We start from the raw sequence: 12,682 nt of genomic DNA on the forward strand, positions 1-12,682 counted from the left end.
GGCTGAGCCATAAACTGCTTGAGCTTTGAACGCGTCCCCAACCTGCACGCAGAGCTGTCCGCAAAGGGCGGAGGGCTTACTTGGTCAAACATTGGAGCATTACCTCTAGCCAACAATTGTCCTTAAACTATAGTGACCCAGAGGCAATTTTAGGAAACCAGACTCACACGTCGGAAAAGAAACAAAGAAAAATCTAGCAGAGGGGCGCCTGGCTGGCTCAGTCCACAGAGCCCACGACTCTTGATCTTCGGGTCGTGAGGTCAAGCCGCGGAGTCTAGCAGGGATACCAGTGGCCACACACAGGGGAGGGGACAGGCTCCACAGCATTCATAATCCAGGCAAGGTACTGAGTAAGCAAACAGTAGTTCCAAAAACAACACTAAGGGATGGGGGTGAGGAGGTCAAAACCCGGAGTTTTTACAACACATTGTCTAAAATGCCCAGTATTCAATAAGACATTGTAAGACATTCAAAGAACCAAGAAAATTTGAGACCTGTACAGGGATTGTAAATCAAACACACACTTCCACGTAAGCGAAGGGTCAAAGAAATCAAAAGGGAAATTTTAAAAAGTGAGTGAAAATGAAAACAAAACATCAAAATTACAGGATGCAACTGAAGGAATTCTTGGAACAAAATTGTGAGCTATTAACTCCTACGCGAGACAGGAAAGAGGCCAGTCACCCAAACTTCCACTTTAAGAGCAAACCAGCAGAATAATGGACATACTAAAAATTGGAGCAGAAAAACATGAACAGAACACAGAAGAGCTATAGTGAAAACACTGAAACCCGAAACTGGTTTCTTTGAAAAGACTCAACAAAATTGACAAAACATTAGCTACACTGGCAGAGAAAAAATAGAGAAGACCCAGATCGCCAGAATCAGGACGTCATCGCGGCAATGAGGACGAGATGACCAGAAGGGAGGGCTGAGAAAAACAGAGAAGTTCGATAAAACTGACCAGCTCCCAGAAAGAGAAGATTACCGAAACCGACCCCAAAATAAATCAGGGGCGCCTGGGTGGCTCAGTCGGTTAAAGCCTCCAACTCCTGATTTCGGCTCAGGTCATGATCTCGTGGTTAGTGAGTTTGAGCCCCGAATCGGGCTCTGTGCTGACAGTGTGGAGCCTGCTTGGGATTCTCTCTCCCTCTCTCCCTCTCTCTCTAAATAATAAATAATAAGGAAGTAAATAAATAAATAACAAGGAGGCACGTTGTATTTGTAATTTAAGGTCTACAAAATAAAAGCCCCGGGCCCAGATAGCTTCAGTGAGTTCTAGGAAATATTCAAAAATTCACACCAATCGTCTACAGACTCTTCTAAAAAAATAAAGGCGAGAACACTGCCTGACTCGTTCTGTGATGCCAGGAGTGTCCTGATGTCAAAACCAGTCAAAGGCTGGACACTAACATTCTTCATAAGCACAAAACTCCAGGAGCATAAGAGGACGTACACACCATGACCAAGTGGTGTTGGCCCCAGACGCAAAGCTGACTTGCTGTCTGAAGATCGGCGGCTGCACTGTGTGTTAACGGCGTGCACAGACACATGATTATCTCAATAGATTCAGGAGCGTTTGGCAAAATCCAACACCTACTCAAGATTAAAAAAAAAAAAAAAAAAAAAAAAGGCCTTGATGAAGCAGGAATAGAGGAGAAGAGAGGGAGGGACTTCCTCTACCCGATAAAAAGTATCCAGAAACTGCAGCTTCTAATGGACACAACCGTGAAAGGCTGAAGGCTTTTCCCCTCTGATCAGGGGCAGGGCGAGGGTGTCACCCTCTCACCCAAAACGGTGCTGGCGATTCTGGTGGGCCCAGCAAGGCAGGAAAAAGGAGTAAGCGCCCTATAGATAGGAACAAAAGAAAATGCCTCCTTTTGCCAGGATCGTCTACATAGAAATTCCTCGGCGATCAAAAAAAAAAAAAAAAAAATCTACAGCTAAGAAGTGAGCTCAGTAAGGTCAATACACAAAAGTCAATCACATTTTTTAAGTCGTCTCCGTGCCCAATACGGGGCTCGAACTCAGGACCCTGAGATCAAGAGTGGATCGCTCCAGCAACTGAACCAGCCAGGCGCCCCTCAATCCAGCTTTATATACGAAAGCAAACATGGGCAAACTGAAGCACTCTTCGTGACGGATCCAACAGAAATTATTTACCTATAAATCTAACACGATCTGCACCAGGATCTGTATGTTGATAATTACAAAATTCTAACGAAAGAAATCAGAAGGCGGACGCCTGGTGGGCTCAGTCAGCAGAGCATGTGAGTCTTGAGCTCAGGGCCGTGAGTTCACGCCTCCTTAGGCAGGGAGCCTACTTAAAAATAAGTTTAAACATTGAGCGGCTGAGTGGCTCAATCGGTTGAGCGTCTGACTCTCGATTTGGGCCCAGGTCATGACCTCATGATTCGTGGGATCGAACCCCGCGTCAGGCTCTGCGCTGACAGCACGGAGCCTGCTTGGGATTCTCTCCCTCCCTCTCTCTCTCCGCCCCCTACCCCATCTCTCTCAGAATAAATCAACTTTTGAAAAAAGAACAAGGAAACTGAGGAAGACTCTCTATCATGGTTTGGAACGGCACACCATGGTCCCGGCGCAGACCATTCCGCGTTGTAAAGAGGTCACTTCTCTCCAATTTGGTCTATAGATTTAGTCTAAGTCTACACAAGAAAAACCCAGCCAGTTCCTTGTAGATGTGGACAAGCTTACTCTAGATTTATATGGAAAAGCCAAGTGCCCGGAGGAGGTAAAGCAGTCTTGAAAACCAAGACTCCAAGGGGAGGGCTGTTCTACCTGGTGTGGCCAGGGCCGGGGGGGGGGGGGGGGCGCGGAGCCCAGGGGTGCACCTGCACGGATTCGCCCGCACAGACTCTGGCGACGATGCGGAAGCAGTTCAGCGGAGGAACAGGAGCCTGTTCCAAAAACGGAGCAATTGAGCCTCCACAGGTGCAAAAAACCAGAACCTCAAACCCTCTACAAAAAATTAACTCGGGGCCCCCCGGGGTGGCTCAGTCGGTTAAGCGTGGGACTTCGGCTCAGGTCATGATCTCGTGGTTCGTGGGTTCCAGCCCCGCGTCGGGCTCTGGGCTGACAGCTCGGAGCCTGGAGCCTGCTTTGGATCCTGTGTCTCCCCTCTCTGTACCCCTCCCCTGCTCACGCTCTGTGTCTCTCTGTCTCTCAATAATAAACATTTAAAAAAATTTTTTTTAATTAACTCAATAAAATGTGCAACTATAAATCTTTTAGAAAACACACAGGGAAGTGTCTTTGTATACAGGGTTGGGTGAGAAACGGTGACACGTGACGTCAACGCCGTGATGTTCGAAAGGGGAGCTTGGTGACGTGAACATCGCTGCAAGTAAAACCTTCCGCCACATGGGAGCCTGGCTGCCGGGCACCGAGACGCGCTACAGGCGGGGAGGAGGCGTCTGCGTCCCGGTCGCCGCCCGGGATGTAAAGATCTGCCCAAACAGCAAAACCAGGGAGCCCGAGGATCCTCCGAATCCGCCTGAAGAAACCGAGAAGCGATGGAGGTAAGTGCGTAATTATAAAGGACGTTATGATCGCACACGCCTTGTCCTTTCCTTCCGCGACTTCACAGTCGCCTGGGTGAACCGGGGCGCGTTGGGACCGTGACCCGCAGAAGGTCACGTACTTGCCAACGGCGGCCATGGGTCACGGGCGGGCGCCAGCCCTGCGGCCGGGGGAGAGGGCACGGCTGGCCCTTGCAGCCCAGAGGCGCGCGTGGGGGCAGCCGGGGCGGTAAGTAGGAAGGTTAGGGGAACGATCCCAAGACGGGCACTCGCCCGCCGTTCTCCTGGCCGTTTTGGTGGCAGAGCGAGGCCCCCTCCCTCGTTCCTGACATCGGCGACGTGGTGATCTGGAGGAAACGGGCCAACTCCTAAAAACACAGGCTGCCGCCACTGAGTCCAGGAGAAACACAACACCCGGAGGGGCCTCTGACAGGGCCCGTGACGGCCGCTGAGAAAGGGACGCTGAGTCTCCAGGGGCACGGATGGATGGTCCCAGGCCCGCGATGGCCTTGGAACGACACGGAGCGCCGGGGGCGGGGCCAGCGAGGGCACGGGCGCCCCCACCGCAGGCGCCCCGAGGAGCCGTGTGGTGGCGGGAGACGCTTCTGTCCTGGTTGCGGTGACAGTTGCCCGGGTTCACACAGGGGATACGGCTGCATGGAACCACACGTTGTACCGGTGTCACTTTCCGTGCGCGCCTTGCTCCGTAGAGACACTCGGTGCTATCACGGGGAAACCGGTGCGGGGGGGGGGGGGGGGAAACCTCCCGCACATTGTTTGCAACTTCCTGTAAACCTATGTTTATATTTCTAAAGCTTCGTTCAGGGGCGCCCGGTGGCTCAGTCGGTTAAGCTTCCGACTTCGGCTCGGGTCATGACCTCACGGTTCGTGGGTTCGAGCCCCGCGTCGGGCTCTGGGCTGACAGCTCGGAGCCTGGGGCCTGTTTCGGATTCTGTGTCTCCCTCTCTCTCTGACCCTCCCCCGTTCGTGCTCTGTCTCTCTCTGTCTCAAAAGTAAATAAACGTTAAAAAAAATTAAAAAAAAAAAATAAAGCTTCGTTCAAAGGAAGGATAAGTGACAGCGGCCAAGACACGGAGGCAACCCGTGTCCGCCCACAGACGACGCGTGGGGAAAGAGGGATCTCGCCGGGCCGCGAACAAGGAGGAAATCCTGCCATTCGGGACGACATGTCCCGAGGCCGGGACTCCGTGCCGAGCGAAACGCGTCGGGGAAAGACCGGCACCGAGTATCTCCGTCCCTCGGGGAGTGTGAGAGGGGGCACGGTGGAGGGGCAGGGGCGGGGGGCGACGGACCGCGCGGGGACGCTCGCGGAATCGACAGTCGCGGGCGGTGCGCCTGCCCGAGCAGACGGGCCACGGGGTGAGATGGAGGTCGCGTTCGCCGCCCCGAGGAGGACATCCGGCCCCCGCGTGTCAGGTCACGCCCGGGACGTCTCGACCTCACCCGGTGTCCTAGGTCAGCTACCTCTGGAGCTGAAAAAGCGAAAACCGCCGAAGGTTCTGCCCGCACGGCGGGGCCTGCCTGTGGGGCAACACGCGCTCCTCCGGCGGCCCGGGACGCCGAGCCCGTTTCCACGGGTTTACTGGGAAACCGTGTGTCTCCTCTTGTGAGGTGTCTGCTCAGGCCTTTGGCCTTTTCCAAACACGGGGTGCTTTGTCTTCCGGGGGTGGTCGTCTGAGCCCTTTGACGACAGCGGCCACGAGGCCTTTGTCACACAGGACTGTAAGCGGTCCCTCCGGGGCTCCGACCCGCAGCTTTGTCCCGGGAGCAGGGGCTTCGGAGATTGGGTGGCTCTCACACTGCTGACAACCCGGCAAGCGTGTTTTGACAGCTTTTTGTGTCCTAAGAGGTCTCTGTCTCCCTGAAGATCATGGGGATTTTCTCCCATGTTTTCTTATAAAAATTCACATCCAGGTCAACAGCCCATCTCGAATTAGCTTTGCACCTGATGTGCGAGGTGTTTAGAGTTTCGCCCCCTCGGGGGCGCCCGGGGGGCTCAGTTGGTTGGGCTTCTGACTTTGGCTCGGGTCATGGTCTCACGGTTTGTGAGTTCGAGCCCCACACCCGCTGTCTGAGGTCAGCACAGAGCCCGCTTCGGACCTTCTGTCTCCATCTCCGCGCCTCCCCTGCTCTCTCTCTCTCTCTGTCTCAAAAAGAAATAAACATTAAAAAAAAAAATAGACTTCCAACCCCTCATGTGTATACCTAGTTGTTCTGACTATAGTGTAAAGGACTCTTTACCCCCGCAAAGCATCTCGGGTGCCTTTTCTACAAGTAATCAGGGGCTCCCGGCTGCCTCAGTTGGTGGAGCGTGTGACTCTTGATCTCGGGTCGTGAGTTCGAGCCCCACGTTCGGGGTAGAGGTTACTTAAATAAGCTTAAAAATATATTTAAAAAATACAAGCAGCCCTGTGTGTCAGGGTGCATTTCTGGGTTCCCTGTCCTGTCCCTTCAAGCTGTATGTCCGTCTTTACCCCAACACCGCACTGTTTGCGTGAACATCACCTCGGAGTCAGTCTTGAAGTCAACGGTATCCTTCTTCCAACTTTGCCCTTTTTCTGACCCTTCCATCCATTTTAGGTTCTTTGCATCATTTCCACTTACATTTTAGAATGTTAGACAACAAGGCTGCGGGGACTCTGGTCAGGATCACACTGAGTTTACAGAAGGACCGGGGGCGGCGGGGACAGAAAGGTCACCGGGCCTTTGACGCCCCGAAGGCGCCACGTGTTCTTTGGACTGAGGTTTTCCGTGGTTCCCGACTGCGGGAGTCATTTCCCTTGTCTTTCGTTCTGGTTTTTCTGATGCTGCTGCCCTGGCTGTGCCGTGTTCTTTTTGTTTCCTCCGGGTCGACCTTTTCTCTTTATCTGAGTGGTTTTATTTGTATTTACCTGGTTTGGGCTTTGCCGAGCGTCTGTCTTCACAGCGTTTTTCAGGATGTTTAGCAAATGTTCAGCCGTTATCTCTTCACACGTTTGTTCTCACCGCCCCTCCCTGCGCTTTGCTGGGAATCAAGTGCGCCACTCGGAGGGGCAGGGGCCCCGTTCCTACCGGCCCGTCCCCGGCTCGGCTGGCGCGGGGAGGGGACGGCACCCCGAGCCTGCCGCCCGCCTCCCCGGGGACACCCGGGCTGGGAGCCTCGGGATTTGGTAGATCCACTGCCCGCCCCCGTGCCTTCTCCGGTGCCCTCAGGGTGGTTTGCAGAGGCTTTGTCTGAAGACCTGCTCACAGCGTGGCCGTGCCGGGGCGCTGGGATTTCGGGGCGGAGAATCTGGGAGTGTGGACTCTTCCGTCGGGCGTATCTGTGACCATCTGTCATCTCGACACCACTGTGTCCACGGTCGTGGCCCCGGGCTCCTTTGGCGTCCCCGTGTTTCAGAGCGGCTTCGCTCTCCCCCTCGGGGCCAGCACTGGAGCCAACCTCGCTGTCCCCGGGCTGTCCCCGCGCTGTCCCCGGACCCGGCGTCCCCGGGCTCCGGGCTCCTCGTGCTCCGGAGGCCGGGCTGCGGACGGAGTTGTTAATCCTGCACGGGTGTCCTGGAGGTGGCAGGCTCCCTCCCCTGCGGCCACAGCCGCAAGGTCAGGGTTTTTGCCGTCCTTTGTTGTCTGTAGCAGATGGACCCCTGAGGGCAGGTCCGTCCCTCCCGTGCGGTGACGTCATCCAGCGACTGGGCAATCGTACTGTTTCTGTTCGCCTGCAACTTTGTTTTGTCCCCATCTCTGTAGTGGTTCCCAAAGTCATAACTGCCGCAAGCTCTGTGCAGAGAAATGTCCCTCTCCCCACAGCCGCCCCCGCCCCCGGGCTTGCTTCACTCTCCCGCCTCGTTCCTTCTGCAGGAATGAGCACCGATGCACACCCGGCTTTGTATTCCTCCCCTGACACGCGCAAGAGAGCGTGATTTTCCACTTTGCCTTTTCTTCGCTTAACACTATCCCGGAGGCCACGGTGGCTTCCTCGCGCCCAGGCTGTCCGTCGCCTGCCACGGACGTTTACACGCTGTCTGCCGTTTCGCAATTTCAAAGAACGCTGCAGGGAATGCGCGTGTGCACGCGTGCTCGCGGCCGTTGGTTTTCAGTTGCCGGAAGTGTGCATTCGGGATGACGCGTGGGCGTCTTTCTGTACCCCTGCCGAGTCCCCGCAGAGGGCTCACGGGCTCGCCCCCTTCGGCGCCCGTCTCCCCGCCGCCCTGCCCGCCGAGCGTGCCGTCGCTGTTTGCACCCATCCGAGGGGGGAGGAGTGACAGCTCAGCGGGATCGAGGCCCGCTTTCTCCCTATTTTATGGTAGGGGTCTGCCCGACTTTTATTTGGTTTCTAGATGTCTTTCGAACAGCCTTGCAGAGGTACAATTAGCAATGAAAAGCTGCATGTGAAGTGACCACGAACTAAGTTTGGATATGTTTATGTGCCAAGAAGACTATCACGGTCAAAGTAATGAAACTATTTGTGACCCCCAGTGTTTCCTCCTACCCCCCGCTCCCCACCCCTGGAAAGCACTGATCTGTTTTCTGTCACTGGACATTACCTTGCCTTTCTGGGATTTTATTGGTTTGTTTGCTTATTTATTTAAATGTTTATTTTTGAGAGAGAGAGAGAGAACAGGGGAGGGGCAGAGAGAGAGGGAGACACAGAACCCGACGCGGGCTCCAGGCTCCGAGCTGTCAGCACAGAGCCCGACGTGGGGCTCGAACCCACGAACCGCGAGATCATGACCTGAGCCGAAATCAAGAGTTGGACGCTTACCCGACTGGGCCACTCAGGCGCCCTTTGGTGTTTTTAATTTTAACAAATACGTATGTTCTGATGTCTCATTGTATTCTTAATTTTCATTTCCTTATGAAATGTTATGTCTGTTCCTCATGTCTGTTTCACATCTTTTGCCCATTTTTTTGTTTTTAAATTTTTTTTAAAGATTTTGTTTTCAAGTGATCTCTCTATACACAACATGGGGCTTGAACTCACAACCCCAAGATCAAGAGTCACACGCTCCACCCATTGAGCCAGCCAGGCGCCCCTCTTTTGGCAATTAAAAAAAATTAAATTGTTTGAAAACAAATTTTAATATTTGTTTTCTTTTTTTTTAATTTTTTTAAACGTTTATTTATTTTTGAGACAGAGAGAGACAGAGCATGAACGGGGGAGGGGCAGAGAGAGAGGGAGACACAGAATCGGAAACAGGCTCCAGGCTCCGAGCCATCAGCCCAGAGCCTGACGCGGGGCTCGAACTCACGGACCGCGAGAACGTGACCTGGCTGAAGTCGGACGCTTAACCGACTGCGCCACCCAGGCGCCCCAATGTTTGTTTTCTTAATATTAGTATTATATTTTTAAAATTTACATCCAAGTTAGTTACCATATGGTGCAACAATGATTTCAGGAGTAGATGCCAGTGATTCATCCCTTACGTGTAACACCCAGTGCTCATCCCAACAAGTGTCTTCCTTAATATACCTTCCCCATTTAGCCCATCCCCCCTCCCACAACCCCTCCAGCAATCCTCTGGTCTCTATATTTAAGAGTTTATGTTTTGTCCCCCTCCTTGTTTTTATATTCTTTTTGTTTCCCTTCCTTTATGTTCATCTGTTTTGTCTCTTAAAGTCCTCATATGAGTGAAGTCATAGGATTTTTGTCTTTCTCTAATTTCACTTAGCATAATACCCTCCGGTTCCATCCACGTCGTTTCCAATGGCAAGATTTCTTTCTTTCTGATTGCCGAGTAATACTCCATTGTATATATAAACCACATCTTCTTTATCCATTCATCCATCGATGGACATTTGGGTTCTTTCCATACTTTGGCTATTTTGATAGTGCTGCTATCAACACTGGGGTGCATGTGCCCCTTCAAAATCCCACTTGGTCGTGGTGACTAATTCTTTTAATGTATTGTTGGATCCAGTTGGCTAGTATATTGTTAAGGATTTTTGCATCCATGTTCATCAGGGAAATTGGTGTATAGTTCTCCTTTTTAGTGGGGTCTCTGTCTGGTTTTGGAATCAAGGTAATGCTGGCTTTATCCCTTAGATAAATGCCTAGTAGTGCAACTGCTGGGTCGTAGGGTAGTTCTATTTTTAGTTTTTTGAGGAACCTCCATACTGTTTTCCAGCATGGCTGCACCAGTTTGCATTCCCACCAGCAGCGCAAAAGAGATCCTCTCTCTCCGCATCCTCGCCAACATCTGTTGTTGCCTCAGTTGTTAATATTAGTAACCATTCTGACAGGTGTGAGGTGCTATCTCATTGTGGTTTTAGTTTGTATTTCCCTGATGATGAGTGATGTTGAGCATTTTTTCATGTCTCTGCTAGTCATCTGGATGTCTTCTTTGGAGAAGTGTCTATTCCTGTCTTTTTCCCATTTCTTCCCTGGAATATTTGTTTTTTGGGTGCTGAGTTTGATAAGCTCTTTGTAGATTTTGGATACTAACCCTTTATCTGATATGTTGTTTGCAAATATCTTCTCCCATCCTGTTGGTTGCCTTTTAGTTTTGCTGATTGTTTCCTTCGCTGTGCAGAAGCTTTTTATTTTGAGTTGGTCCCAGTAGTTCATTTTTGCTTTTGTTTCCCTTGCCTCCGGAGACGTGTTGAGTAAGAAGTTGCTGCGGCCGAGATCAAAGAGGTTTTTGCCTGCTTTCTCCTCTAGGATTTTGATGGCTTCCTGTCTTACGTTTAGGTCTTTCATCCATTTTGAGTTTCTTTTTGTGTCTGGTGTAAGAAAGTCGTCCAGGTTCATTCTTCTGCGTGTCGCTGTCCAGTTTTCCCAGCACCACTTGCTGAAGAGACTGTCTTTATTCCGTTGGATATTCTCTCCTGCTTTGTCAAAGATTAGTTGGCCATACGTTTGTGGGTCCATTTCTGGGTTCTCTATTCTGTTCCATTGATCCCAGTGACTGTTTTTGTGCCAGTGCCATACTGTCTTGAGGATTACAGCTTTGTAATACATCTTGAAGTCCAGGATTGTGATGCCTCCAGCTTTGGTTTTCTTTTTCAGGATTGCTTTGGCTATTCAGACTCTTTTCTGGTTCCATACAAATTTTAGGATTGTTTGTTCTAGCTCTGTGAAGAATGCTGGTGTTTTTTTTTTTTTTTTTAACATTTATTTATTTTTGAGACAGAGAGAGACAGAGCATGAACGGGGGAGGGTCAGAGAGAGAGGGAGACACAGAATCTGAAACGGGCTCCAGGCTCTGAGCAGTCAGCACAGAGCCCGATGCGGGACTCAAACTCACATACCGCGAGATCGTGACCTGAGCCGAAGTCGGACGCTTAACCGACTGAGCCACCCAGGCGCCCCTGCTGGTGTTGTTTTGATAGCGATTGCACTGAATATGTAGATTGCTTTGGGGAGTATCGATACTTTAACAATATTTGTTCTTCCTATCCATGAGCATGGAATATTTTTCCATTTTTTTGTGTCTTCTTCAATTTCTTTCATAAGCTTTCTATAGTTTTCAGTGTATAGATTTTTCACCTCTTTGCTTAGGTTTATTCCTAGGTATTTTATGGTTTTTGGTGCAATCGTGAATGGGATCGCTTCCTTGATTTCTCTTTCTGCTGCTTCATTGTTGGTGTATAGGAATGCAACAGATTTCTGTGCATTGATTTTATATCCTGCAACTTTGCTGAACTCAGATCAGTTCTAGCAGGTTTTGTTTTTTTTTGTTTTTTTTGGTGGAATCTTTTGGGTTTTCCATATAGAGTGTCATGTTGTCTGTGAAAAGTTAAAGTTTGACCTCCTCCTGGCCGATGTGGATGTCTTTTATTTCTTTGTGTTGTCTGCTGAGGCTAAGACTTCCAATACTATGTTGAATAACAGTGGTGAGAGTGGACATCCCTGTCTTCTTCCTGACCTTAGGAAGCTCTCAGTTTTTCCCCATTGAGAATGATATTAGTGGTGGGTCTTTCATATATGGTTTCTATGATCTTGATGTATGATCTTTCTATCCCTACTTTCTTGAGGGTTTTTATTAAGAAAGGATGCTGTATTTTGTCAAATGCTTTTCTGCATCTATTGAGAGGATCATGTGGTTCTTGTCCTTTCTTCTATTGATGTGATGTATCACATTGACGGTTTTGCGGATAGTGAACCACCCTTGCATCCCAGGTATAAATCCCACTTGGTCGTGGTGAAAGATTCTTTTAATGTATTGTTGGATCCGGTTGGCTAATATCTTGTTGAGGATTTTTGTATCTGTGATCATCAGGGAAATTGGTCTATAGTTCTCCTTTTTAGTGGGGTCTCTGTCTGGTTTTGGCATCAAGGTTATGATGGCTTCATGGAAAGAGTTTGGAAGTTTTCCTTCCATTTCTATTTTTGGAACAGCTTCAAGAGAATAAATAGGTGTTAACTCTTCCTTAAATGTTTGGTAGAATTCCCCTGGAATATCATCTGACCCTGGACTCTTGTTTTTTGGCAGATTTCTGATTACTAATTTGATTTCCTTACTGGTTATGGGTCTGTTCAAATTTTCTATTTCTTCCTGTTTCAGTTTTGGTAGTGAATATGTTTCTAGGAATTTGTCCATTTCTTCCAGATTACCCATTTTATTGGCATATAATTGCTCATGATATTCTCTTATTATTGTTTTTTATTTCTGTTGTGTTGGTTGTGATCTCTCCCCTTTCATTCTTGATTTTATTTATTTGGGTCCTTTCCTTTTTCTTTTTGATCAATCTGGCTAAGGGTTTATCAATTTTGTCAATTCTTTTTTTTATTAAAAAAATTTTTTTAAATGTTTATTTATTTATTTTTTATTTTTTTTAAAATTTTTTTTTCAACGTTTTTTATTTATTTTTGGGACAGAGAGAGACAGAGCATGAACGGGGGAGGGGCAGAGAGAGAGGGAGACGCAGAATCGGAAACAGGCTCCAGGCTCCGAGCCATCAGCCCAGAGCCCGACGCGGGGCTCGAACTCACGGACCGCGAGATCGTGACCTGGCTGAAGTCGGACGCTTAACCGACTGCGCCACCCAGGCGCCCCTAAATGTTTATTTATTTTTGAGAGAGACAGATCATGAGTGGAGGAGGAGCAGAGAGAGGGGGGGACGCAGAATCCAAAGCAGGCTCCAGGCTCCCAACTGTCAGCCCAGAGCCTGACGTGGGGCTTGAACCCACGAACCGTGAAATC

The sequence above is a fragment of the Panthera tigris genome, chromosome E1 (assembly GCF_018350195.1).
Source record: "Panthera tigris isolate Pti1 chromosome E1, P.tigris_Pti1_mat1.1, whole genome shotgun sequence".
NCBI lineage: Eukaryota > Metazoa > Chordata > Mammalia > Carnivora > Felidae > Panthera > Panthera tigris.